General features: G+C 36.7%; 1 non-coding gene across 1 annotated transcript; it reads right to left on the bottom strand.

Annotated features, from left to right (window-relative positions):
- Nucleotides 1-8,705: 8,705 nt before the first annotated feature.
- On the bottom strand, nucleotides 8,706-8,814 carry LOC112700357 (small nucleolar RNA R71). The gene has a single exon (XR_003153264.1). It is a non-coding gene; the product is annotated as a small nucleolar RNA R71 (small nucleolar RNA).
- Nucleotides 8,815-12,570: the final 3,756 nt, after the last annotated feature.

Here is a 12,570-nt window from a genome sequence, read left to right as displayed (position 1 = left end):
TCGCCTTGTCATCCAATGAGAGGGTAAAAAGAGTCCGACATCGAGGAAATCAAAAACCAATCGTATGGAACCTTCTAGCATATATACACAATAAGCTTAGTCAAAATAATGAAAATTTTTCAAGATTTCTATCTATAGGGCTCATCAATTGATTTGAGTGAAAACTTTCATAAAACTTGCTTGAATTATATATCTTGTGGATCATGTTTTTGAGCTAAGAACATAAGCAAGTGAGATTTGAGCCTAATGATGTGGTTACATCTTATAACCACTTATTTTTCCTTCTTGTGTGCATTATTCTCTTTCTATGATTGTAATCTTTGAATTGTTTGATTCTTTATGTCCATTATTTTGTGTATTCATGCATTTATATGATTGAGGCCATCATTTCATTAACTCACTTACCCAAATAGCCTTACCTTTTATCTTCCATTGTTAGCCAATTTGCGCCTACGATTAACCCACTTGTTCTTAATTTTGCACATTACAAGCCTAAAGCGGAAAAAAATAAATGTCCTTATTTGGATCTTTGATTAGCTTAGGCTAGTGTGTGTGAGTACCATTCAAGTGTGGGAATCTCGGGACATTGGTGAATAAAAGGGTAGTTTTGTATTGCTGTTGAAAATATTGGGAATTGGGTACATACCCATGTAATACTCAAATGTAAAAAACTTATGCATTGATGCTCTTGTATATAGAAAGAAAAAAATGATAAAAACAAAAGAAAAAAAAGAAAAGAAAAAAATAGAAAAAGAAAGAAATAGAAGAAAAAAAAGAAATAAAAAGGGACAAAATGCCCCAAAGCAAAGTGTAGCTCAATAAAATCAATGCATGAGTGTTGTGAAACGAAAAGGGATACATGAGTATGTGAAAGAGTGCAAAATGGGTAGTTAGGCTAGCTTTGAAATTGTATAGGATGTCATAGGTTGGGTGGGAAGTTTAAGCTTATCAAAGATTCAAATTTCAAGCTCACTTAACCATATATGCATCCTACCTTGACCTTAACCCCATTACAACCTAAAGCCTCATGATAGATGTATGCATGCATGAAATATATGTTGATTGTTAGAAGAAGAACAAATCTTGGAAAGCATGATTAGGGGAGAATTGAGAGAATCAACCCTAAACACTTTAGTGAATAGAGCGCAAACACATCCGGTGAGGGTTTGATGCTTAATTACATGTTTCCACCTATGATCATCTCTTTTCATGCAAGTTTGTAAAAATATTTAATAGCATGGTTTTATAACTTCTCCTTTAATTGTGCTTAAGAGTGAAAACATGCTTTTTAGGACTTAAAACAGCTAAATCTAATTCTCCTTGATTCCATTAGATGCCTTGATATATTTGCTAAGTGATTTCAGATTTAGGAGGCAAGGATTGGACCAAGGGAATGAAAGAAAATCATGTAAAAATGGAGAACTCATGAAGAAATGTAGGAATCGCAAAAGCTGTCAAGCCGACCTCTTTGCACTTAATCGACCATAACTTGAGCTACATAGGTCCAAATGATGCGGTTTCAGTTGGGTTGGAAAGCTAACATCCGGAGCTTCAAAATGATATAAGATTTTCCATAGTTTCTACATGTATGGTGACGCGTACACGCACTGTATGTGCACGCATCGTTGTTGCCATATGATCCACTTAAAGCAATACGTGGCCAGCGAATTCTAGAGCCTTGTGGGCCTAATCCAACTCATTTCTGATGCTATTTAAGCCAAGGATTGAAGGGGAATCAACATACTTCACAACATTTAGAAGTTAATTACCATTAGTTTAGTTTAGCTTAGTTTAGTAGTTAGAGTTAGTTTCTAGAGAGAGAAGCTCTCACTTCTCTCTAGAATTAGGATTAGGATTAGTTCAATAATCTTAGATCTAGATTTTAATTCATGCTTTCATCTCCTTCTACCTCTCAATTCTTTGTTGTCACATCATCATTCTTCTATTATTTTGTTGTAATTTCCTTTATGTTGTTCTTATACTTTGTTGTAGATCTACTATTGTTCCTTCCCTTTTCTTTCAATTCAATTTGAGGTAATTCATAATAAGTGTGTTTCTTTTAATTGTTGTTTCTAATTCCTTTCAATAATTGTTGTTAGATTTCATTCTTGTTGTCAAATTTCTTTGCTTTTCTTTTGTACCTTCCAAGTGTTTGATGAAATGCTTCGTTGAATTTTAGTGTAGGTTTTGTTCCTCTTGGCCTAGGTAGAGTGATTAGTGACTCTTGAGTTATCTAATTCCTTTGTTGATTGATAATTAGAAATTGCTAATTGATTTGAATGCCTCTAAAGCTAGTCTTTCCTTTAGGAGTTGATTATGACTTGAGGAATCAAATTGATTCATCCACTTGACTTTCCTCCATGGTTAAAGGTTAACTAAGTGGGAGTAATGGATAATTTGTTATCACAATTGAGGTGGATAACTAGGATAGGACTTCTAGTACTCATATCTTGCCAAGAGTTTTGTTAGTTGTTAGTTTATTTCCTTTGCCATTTATATTTCTTGTCTAAAATCTCAAAAACCCCAAAATAACTCACAACCAATAACAAGACACATTATTGTAATTCCTAGGGAGAACAACCCGAGGTTCAATACTTCGGTTTATAAATTTAGGGGTTTGTTTTAGTGACAAACAATCTTTTGTATGAAAGGATTATTGTTGGTTTAGAAACTATACTTTACAACGAGATTTTATTAGTGAATTTCTATACCATCAAAAATCCAATCATCAAATCCCAACAGATTCATCTCTGATTTCTTGCAGATATGTGATACTGTTAGGACTAATGTAACAACCCTAGTTTTGAAAATCAAATAATTAGATATTTTTGATTTATTGATAATTTTATTTTAAGAAAATTATTTTGATAAAGGTAATTAAATAGAGTTTTATGATAATTGAAGTTTAAATTAATTATAATATTTATATAAACTTTATTAGATATTTGGTATAATTAAAATTATAATTTTAATAATTGAAAAATAAGAATAATTGTATAATTTAATTTAAATAAATTCTATTTTGAATAAGTTATGTTATTAATTTGAACTCTTAGGAATTAATTTACTAGAAATGATTATATTAATTTTTATAAATACTTTAAGTTTAAGTCAATTAATATTTATGCACAATTTTTATTATAATTAGTTATTTGATAAATAAAAGCAAAATTTTATGGAATTCTCTATAAAACTAAATCGCGATATCGAATTAAAGGCTCAATAATAAATAGTTAATAAAGGAAAGCAGGTTGGTAACGCCTTACTTTCGGTACGATCATGACGTTCTGGAAGTTGGGTCGTTACAAATGGTATCAGAGCAGTTCGTTCCTGTTAGAGCCTTGGGAATGGACTGACTATGCTTCATTGCATACTCTGAGTGTCTGTCATGCTTTGTGACTTGTTCTGATAACAAGAGTTTGAGTTTTATATGCATGACTGTCTGATGATTAACACTGTTGGTTTACCATTGCATGCCTCATGGTATTAGGTCTGGCCAACTTAATACTAATGATTTATGTATATAGGAACACTAATGGGTTATCATAGACAAAATAGAAGTAATAGGTAATGCGATTCACGGGGTTTGGGAGTGTTAGAAGTTATAAAGTTAGCCTCGTTTTGACGTGTAATCTTTATTCGTGCCACGCAAACTCGTGCCATCTTTTTCTTCATTGCTTTCATTGGAATTCTCTGGTTTCAATTTCCTTCTTACAATGTGATTTGATTGTTTTCCAACCATACCTTGTCATTCTTGTATACCTTTGCTTGCCTGTGAATCTGATTTCTTACGTAACTCTCTGAATTTTCATCCTTGGCAATGCCTATGTTTCTGTCCATATATTCTGCTTTCTTTGAATTCGGTTTGAACTTATGTCATTCTAGCAATTTTCGAGGGCGAAAATTTTTCTAAGGTGGGTAGAATGTAACAACCCTAGTTTTTGAAAATCAAATAATTAGATATTTGTGATTTATTGATAATTTTATTTTAAGAAAATTATTTTGCTAAAGGTAATTAAATAGAGTTTTATGATAATTGAAGTTTAAATTAATTAGAATTTTTATATAAACTTTATTAGATATTTGGTATAATTGAAATTATAATTTTGATAATTGAAAAATAAGAATAATTGTATAATTTAATTTAAATAAATTCTATTTTGAATAAGTTATGTTATTAATTTGAACTCTTAGGAATTAATTTACTAGAAATGATTAGATTAATTTTTATAAATACTTTACGTTTAAGTCAATTAATATTTATGCACATTTTTTATTATAATTAGTTATTTTATAAATTGAAATTAAAGTCTAGTGATAGAAAAATAATGAGAAGTTATATCATTTAATTTGAATGATTAATATTGAGTTTGAACTATATTTTATAATTATATGATTAATATGTTTATTTTATAATTTAAATTAGAAATAATTGATTGAACTTAGCAATATGTTGATAAATAATGTTTCTAAATATTTTTAATAAAGTATATTTGATTCTAAAATTACTCTACCCTTCATTTTTATCAAAATATCTATTCATATCTATCCATATTACTTTATAAAATACCTAATTTCTAACCCTAATTCCCAAATCAAACTCAGAAACCCTAATTTGCAATCAGAAATCCTAACCCCACCCCACTCTCCTCAGCGCCGTCACCCTAATCACAAGCGTACAGACTCACCCTCTCTCCCTCAGCTTCACCGCGGCACACACAAACACTCAGGACACCACACTCATTCAGCCCACACCCCTTCTGTCACACACCCACGCCTAGTGAACGGAGCTGCACCACGCCCAGCCCGCCTCGCCATCGCCGCCGTCATTATCGCCGACAAAGAGGACGCCGTCGTCAGCCCCGCGAGATGCCACCCGCGTCACTGCCGTTGACGCTCCGTGACGCTGCCGCCATTTCGCGAGGAAAGGATGTTCGCAGAGGGAGCCAGGTGAGAAAGGGAGAGACGAGCACAAACCAGATCAGGGGAGAAGGCGTCGTGTTCGGTAGCTGTCGTCGTGTCGCCGCCGTCGCCCTCATTGCGCCGCCGCCACTTATAGAAAATTCAGAGAGATGGAACTCGGGAAGAGAGAAGACAGAGAGCTCGGAGGCTGAGTTGGGGTTCAACCACCGTGCCCAGCCGCGCTCGCGTCGTCGGTGCCGTTTTCGTCGAAACTGCCGCCGTTTGAGGGGCTATGCTTGGCCACCGTTGTGCTGCCCTGCTTTACCGTGGCTGAGCTCCGCTACTCCCTGCTCTTTGGGCTTGTGATGCTGATGCGGGAATTACTACAGGAAGAGAAGAACACGAAGAGGAGAAACTGGGATCGTTGTTGTCGCCATCGCTGCTGAAGACCAGCCACCGCGCCGAGCTTTTTCCGTCACCATTATGCCCGGTGTCGCCAGCACTGAAGTCGGCCGCTACCACCGTCGAGCCAGAGTTGGAACTGGTGTTGCTTTTGGAGGTTTGGAAGGGAGGCTTGCTCGGATTTGCTTCTGGTTCTGGTTCTCGCAGCTGTTGGAGCCTCTGCCACCATCAGAGCTGCCATTGAAGCTATTGATTTGGTTCCAATTCCTCTATTTTTTAGACCGTGAGCTTCGATCCTTGCTTTGCTTCTATCCTATTCCTATGTCTTTCACCTGTTCTAACTAAGGAAACCTATATTTTTGTTCAGTGCTGCATCTCTATTTTCCCTGTTTACTGCTAAAACTATCATAGGGGATACTGTTGATGTCATCAGGAAACTGTTAGAGCTGCTGTTGTTGCTAATGCGAGTTAGAACGAAGTTGGAGTCACGTTTAATTTTGTGGATTTCAACTAACTGAGGTAGGGGATTTATTTTAAAGTTAATCATTTTAATTTATGAATGCCAATGAAGTTTAGTGAATAGTTGCGAATAATTTACAAATATTTTGTGTGATTAATTGACTTAAATGAACTTAGTTTGAGGTTGTGAAATTTGAATTATGTTTGGTATTAAGATGATGTTTTAGTATTTCAATCAGTTTATTGAGTTTAGGTTATGGCTGGGAATGTCACTGGGTTTTGTTATTGTGAGTAATTAATTTGACAAGGTTAATTTTGGTTAATGCTGTGACTGATATTGGTTTCCTGAGTTTGATAGATTTTGTTGAAAATTCTGATCTTGTGTGATATTGCTGAATTTGGTGAAATGTGGTTGTAAATGGTGATTCATTTGATAATACTTGTTAAATTGAAATTTGATGAGTTAACTGTTGAAAGGTTGTCGTATTGATATTTGATGAACTAAGTTGGATTTGTGTTTGGTTTGGGATTATTGTGATGATGGTTTAAGTTCTGGTTGTATTTTGATTATTGAGAATAAGCGTTTGCTGTTGATTTTGGTAATTTGACATGTTGGAATGGCTGTGAAATTGACTTGTGACTGGTTGGGATTGGTTTTGATGCTTGTTAATGTTGATTCATGATTAATTAGAGTTATTCTTGAGAACTGTTAAAAGATTGAAGTTTGATTACCGAATTATTCTCTTGAAATATGACTTCTAAACTAAAACAGTTACTTTGTTAACAAGTAAATGACTTTGAATTATGAAAGGCTGATTCTTTTGGGATTACTAGTTGATTGTGTTTAATTTTGAAAGGATTTTGTGATAAGTGAAAAGTAAATATGAAATGGTGAGATTGGATTGATGGATTAGTAGAAATTGTGGAGTATGATTGATTTGCTAATTATTATGAAATATGAATATTTGATTGATTGAGAAATTGTCAATTTGAAAATTATTGGGAAAAAGGACTGGTGATTTGTGGAGAAAGAGGGAACCCGTAAGGGTGGCTAAGTCTGAGTTTCAGGGGAGGTGCTGCCGAAATTTTATAAAATCTTAGGTTTTATTTGAAAAGTCATTTTAGAAGCTTTGAATTTGAAAAATGATATTATTTGAGTTTTATTTAGTAAAGAAAAGAATTATTCTATTTTAATTTCGATTTACCAAAGAAAGGTTTATGTTTCAAAATTAAATTATTTAAGAAAGAAACTATATTTCAAGATTGATTTAATATGAAAAGAGTTATGCTTTAGGGTTGAAGTAGAGGATTACTTTTCAGGAGTTTGGTGAATTTTATAATATTTGGATTCGAATGATAAAGAGAAATGGTTTGAGCCAAGACGTTGTAAAAGTGAAAGATGTAAAGTTTGTATAGTATGATTGAATAGAGAAAGAAAGTGGTACTGTATAAGAATGTGAAAGTGATGATGAATAATCAGAATGATAATGAATGATGATAATGAGAATGATTATGTAATGATCTGCTGCGTGAAGGCAGTCAGATAGATGGTGGTACGACCACTAAGAGCGCTTCCCTGGGATACTTAGCTATAATGCTATTCTGTAAGTCAGAGGACTCTTACAGAGGTATCGAGAAAATACATAACTAGCATATGCTCTTGTAAGTCAAAGGACTCTTTCAGTGAGTGTATGTGTGTGTGCTCCTGTAAGTCAAAGGACTCTTACAGTGAGTGTGTTGGGCAGACTAGCTCCACCTTGCAAGTCAAAGGACTTCTGCAGTGGGTTGCTAGTGCTGCCATGCAAGTCAAAGGACTCTTGCAGTGGTTTGCCCCGCAAGTCAAAGGACCCTTGCGATGGGTATTGCCAACAGGAAAGCCTTACCTGGTCAAAGGACTCCGGGTAACGTCGGGAGCGGGTATGTAACCGACAAATGAGCTCATTACCTGCACTAGGGCTAGACATGCATCATTCTTGTTTGTGCATCTGCATTTTGATTGGGTTTGCTCGTTGTACTTCCCTGTGATTGTGCTGTTTGCCTTGCTGTGATTTGTTTGTGTGATGAATTGAGTTTCTTGCTTGTGCTAGTAGTTTGTGAATGGATGAAGATGATTACTATCTGTGGTTATGACTGAGAATCAATTATGTGGCTGAAAGATATTTAATATGACAAGTTTTGCAGTTGAGATCAATTTTGAGTTTAGGAATTTAAAGAAAGTAATTATTTATCTAAGGTAAGATTAAAAAGTATTTCAAAAGGTTTGAAAAAGATGGTTTATTAAGTAAAGTTAATTGTTTGTATATTAATCATTACTTTTACGGCATTCCCATTCCCTACTGAGAACGTGTGGTTTGTTCTCACCCCAAAATCTTCCACCCTTTCAGTGATACAGGTTCGAAGACACAGTGTGAAGCTGGGGCGATTGTTAGACCTTATTTATGAGTTAAGTTTTTGAATTAAGTTACTTTCATTGAGTTCCCTCGCTCTTATTACTTAACATTTTTTATTTTATACAGGGGGATAGGATTTGTATCTGAGTTTTATTTGAAATCTTTTGTATGATAGATGTAATTATTAATAATTATGTGATTGTTATTACTTGGTGATGTTTGCTATATGATTTTAATTATCAAAAACAAAATTTTCTGGAATTTTCTATAAAACTAAATCGCGATATCGAATTAAAGGCTCAATAATAAATAGTTAATAAAGGAAAGCAGGTTGGTAACGCCTTACTTTCGGTATGATCATGACGTTCTGGAAGTTGGATCGTTACAATTAATAGAGTGGATCCAAAGTTTTACAAGCTTATGCTTTTCCCCTTTGCTATAAGGGACAGAGCTAGGTTATGGCTAGATTCTCAGCCTAAGGAATGCCTAGACTCTTGGGAGAAGGTGGCCAATGCATTCTTGACCAAGTTCTTTCCACCTCAAAAGCTGAGCAAGCTCAGGGTGGAAGTTCAAACCTTCAGACCGAAAGAGGGTGAATCCCTCTGTGAAGCTTAGGAGATGTACAAGTAACTGATCAAAAGGTGCCCTCCTAACATGATTTCAGACTGGACTATGCTAGGTATCTTCTATGATGGCCTTTCTAAGATGTCCAAGATGGCATTGGACCACTCTGCTGGTAGTTCACTCCACTTGAAGAAAATGCCTGAAGAGGCATAGGAACTCATTGATATGGTTGCCAACAACCAATTCATGTACACCTCTGAGAGGAACATTATGAACAATAGGGTGGCTCAGAAGAGAAGAGTCCTAGAGGTTGATACTCTGAATGCCATATTGGCTCAGAATAAGATCCTGACCCAATAGGTCAACATGATCTCTCAGCATCTGATTGGATCACAAGCTATAACTGAGAGCACTCAAGAAGCCTCTTACGAAGGAGATGCATAACCAGAACTCATGAGAAAATCATAGAGGTTCCCTTGAATGCCTGGTTACAGATTATAGAATCTGAAGAATACTCCTCCTCTAATGAGGAAGAGGAAACTTGAGAAGTGCAAGTTGCTCGGTACTTAGGAACTATGATGAAGTTGAATGCCAAATTATTTGGAACAGAGACATTGGAGGAATAACCTCCAGTACTCACCAAGGAACTCAATGCCTTGGTTCAAAAGAAACTACCTCAGAAGCTGCCAGATCTTGGACGCTTCCTAATTCCATACAGCATAGGGACAATTGCCTTTGAGAAGGCCTTATGGGACCTAGGGTCAAGCATAAATCTCATGCCTCTCTCTATCATGGAGAGGCTGAGAATCTTTGAGGTGCAAGCTGCCAAGATCTCATCAGAGATGGAAAACATCATCCTTGGAAGACCTTTCCTAGCCACTGCCAATGCCATAATTGATATGGCAAAGGGAGAGCTTATTCTGTAGTTACGGGAAGATCACATATTGTTCAAGATGCGTAAACCTAACTCCCTCCCTAAAAGAGAGAAAATTGTGCAACACTTAGTGTTCCAACCCTTTCTCTCTCTGTGCAAAGCTTTACAGAGTCCACAGACACCAAATCTAAGTTTGGTGTTGGGAAACCATCATCAAGCAATGAGAATGAAGGTACTAAGAAAAAGATACCTAAAGGCTGGAGGGATAAGAAAATCTCCACTGAAGGCTCTCACCTGACATGAGAGTTGTCTTCACAGATAGCCCAATTATTCTACACACTGTGAACGAGATCGTATCTCTAGAACTTGTGGAGCTCATCGATGAGAGCACAGGAAGGAAGTTCACTGTAAGGGGTAAAATTCTGAGTCCCTACCTATCTCCGTAAAGGATCTGATAGTCAAGCTAGTGACATTAAAGAAACGCTTGTTGGGAGGCAACCCAACCTTAATTATAATATTCATATTATATTTTTGTTATTTTCATGGTTATTTCCTTTTTAAAGTTTGTGATCATGTGCAGTCAGAACAGAGACAGAGACATTCAGAGATGGAAACAGAAATTCATGTATCTCTCAATTCTTTTTAAATAAAATTTTCTTTTAAATAATGGTGAGAGACATATGGAACATTTTATAACTTTAAGACATAGATAGAAATGATCATGCAATAAGAACAAGAGAACAAACAATAAAACATACAGAAAGCAGAAAAATAACATAAGGAAAGGTGATTAAGAGAACGAATCTACCTTAATGGTGGCGGCTAGTGCTCCTCCTTGAGGATCCAATTTCAATATCACTCCTATGTCTTTGTTGTTCTTTCCTCATAGCCCTTTGATCCTCTCTAATTTCGTTTAGGATGGTGAAATGCTCTTGATGCTCCATCCTCAACTAATTCATGTTAGAGCTTAATTCTCCCACGGAAGTCTGCCATTGATCCCAATAGCTTTGAGAAGGAAAATACATCCCTTGAGCATCTCATCTGATGTTGAGGCGGCTGCACAGGCTCATGTGCGTGGTCTCTAGTTTTCTCTATCCTCTTAATGATGGGCTTGTCCTCCTTAACGAAGATGTCTCCTTCTATGACAATTCTAGCTGAATTGCATAGGTGACAAATGAGGTGAGGGAATGCCAACCTTGATTTGGTGGAAGGCTTTTTAGCTATCTTGTACAATTCTTGATGTATTACCTCATGTACTTCCACTTCACTCCCAATCATGATGCAATAAGTCATGATGGCTCTGTCAATGGTCACTTCTGACCGATTGCTAGTAGGGATGATAGTGCGTTGGATGAACTCCAACCATCCTCTAGCCACGGGCTTAAGGTCAAGCCTTCTTAGTTGAGTGGATTGCCTTGGGAATCCTTTTTCCGCTGTTTTCCTTCCACACAGATGTCTGAGAGAATTTAATCCAGTCTCTGATCAAAGTTAACTCTTCTAGTGTAAGGATGTGGATCTCTTTACTTCAAAGGCAATTTGAACACCAACCTCACACTTTCTGGGCTAAAATCTAAGATTCTCCCTCGAAGCATAGCGCTCCAATTCTTGGGATTTGGGTTTATACTAATGTCATGGTTTTTTGTGACCCATGCATTAGCATGTAACTCTTACACCATTATGATCCCAACCTCTTGGATGGGATTGGTTAGGACTTCCCAACCTCTTCTCTGGATCTCTCTTCAGATATCTGGATACTCATTGTTATTGAGCTTAAAAAGGACCTCAGGGATCACCTTCTTCTCTTCCACTTCTTCATAGAAGTGGTATTGGAGGGCTTTGGTGATGAATCTCTACATCTCCCAAGTTTTGGAGTTGGCAGCTACGGCATTTTCTTTCCTCTTTCTAGAGGGTTCTCCAACCTTAGGAGGCATAAGTGGTAATGGAAAGCAAAAAGCAATGCTTTTCCCATACCAAACTTAAAAGCTTTGCTCGTCATCGAGCAAAAATAAAGAAAAAAGAAGAATGGGGTAGAAGAAGAAGAAAATAGATGAAGATTGAGGGGGAAGAGAATTCGGCCAAGGGGGCTTTAGTTTGTGTATCAAAAGTGTGTGCTTGAAGGGTTAGAATGAAGGGTATTTTTAAGAGTGGGCTAGGATTTGGTTTGGTCATGGGTGGTAAAAATGGGAGGGAAATTTGATTTTGAAGTGGGTGGGGGTTGGTGGGATTTGTGATGGTTTGGGGGAAGTGATATGAATTTCATTAGGCTAGGTTTTATACGGAAGAGTGTATGGAGAAGTGTGAAAGTAAGTAGGGTAGGTTAAGATGCTATGGGTCCCACTGGTCCTGAGAGGCTAGGGTTTTCAGATTCATTGCCCTCTGCATGGGCGTTAAATGCCCAGCATTATGCCTATAGCTGGCATTCAATGCCATCTTTGCTGCCATTTGGGGCATTGAACGCCTAGCCAGTGCTCCCTGGCTGGCGTTCAACACCAGTAAGATTGCCATTTTGCGAATTAAACACCCAGGGTCTGCCCTTGGCTGGCGTTCAACGCCAGCAACACACTCCATCCAGAGTGTTTTCTTTTCACTGCTTTTCCAGGGGTTACCTGAAATGTTGAAGTCAATCTTCGACGAGGTGTCCTAATGATAAACCACTATTTTATGGTTTATCTTGTGCTTAATTGAGTGGTTTTTATCGATCTTTCATACACTTATTCATACTAAATACATGGGTTTACATTTTCCTTCCTGATTTTGTGCTATGATTGAAAACATGCTTCTTTGGCCTTATATTTGCTAATATTAATCCTCTCTTATTACCATTAGATGCCTTGATATGTGTGTTAAGTGATTTCAGAGATTACAGGGTAGGAATGGCTTAGAGGATGGAAAGGAAGCATGCAAAAGTGGAAGGAATACAAGAAGCTGAAGGAACTGCGAAGCTGTCAGCCTGACCCTCTTGCACTAAAACGGCCATAA

The sequence above is a fragment of the Arachis hypogaea genome, chromosome 6, assembly GCF_003086295.3.
Source record: "Arachis hypogaea cultivar Tifrunner chromosome 6, arahy.Tifrunner.gnm2.J5K5, whole genome shotgun sequence".
NCBI lineage: Eukaryota > Viridiplantae > Streptophyta > Magnoliopsida > Fabales > Fabaceae > Arachis > Arachis hypogaea.
Note: the sequence above shows the minus strand (reverse complement) of the source record. Positions and strands in the feature narration are given on the sequence as shown.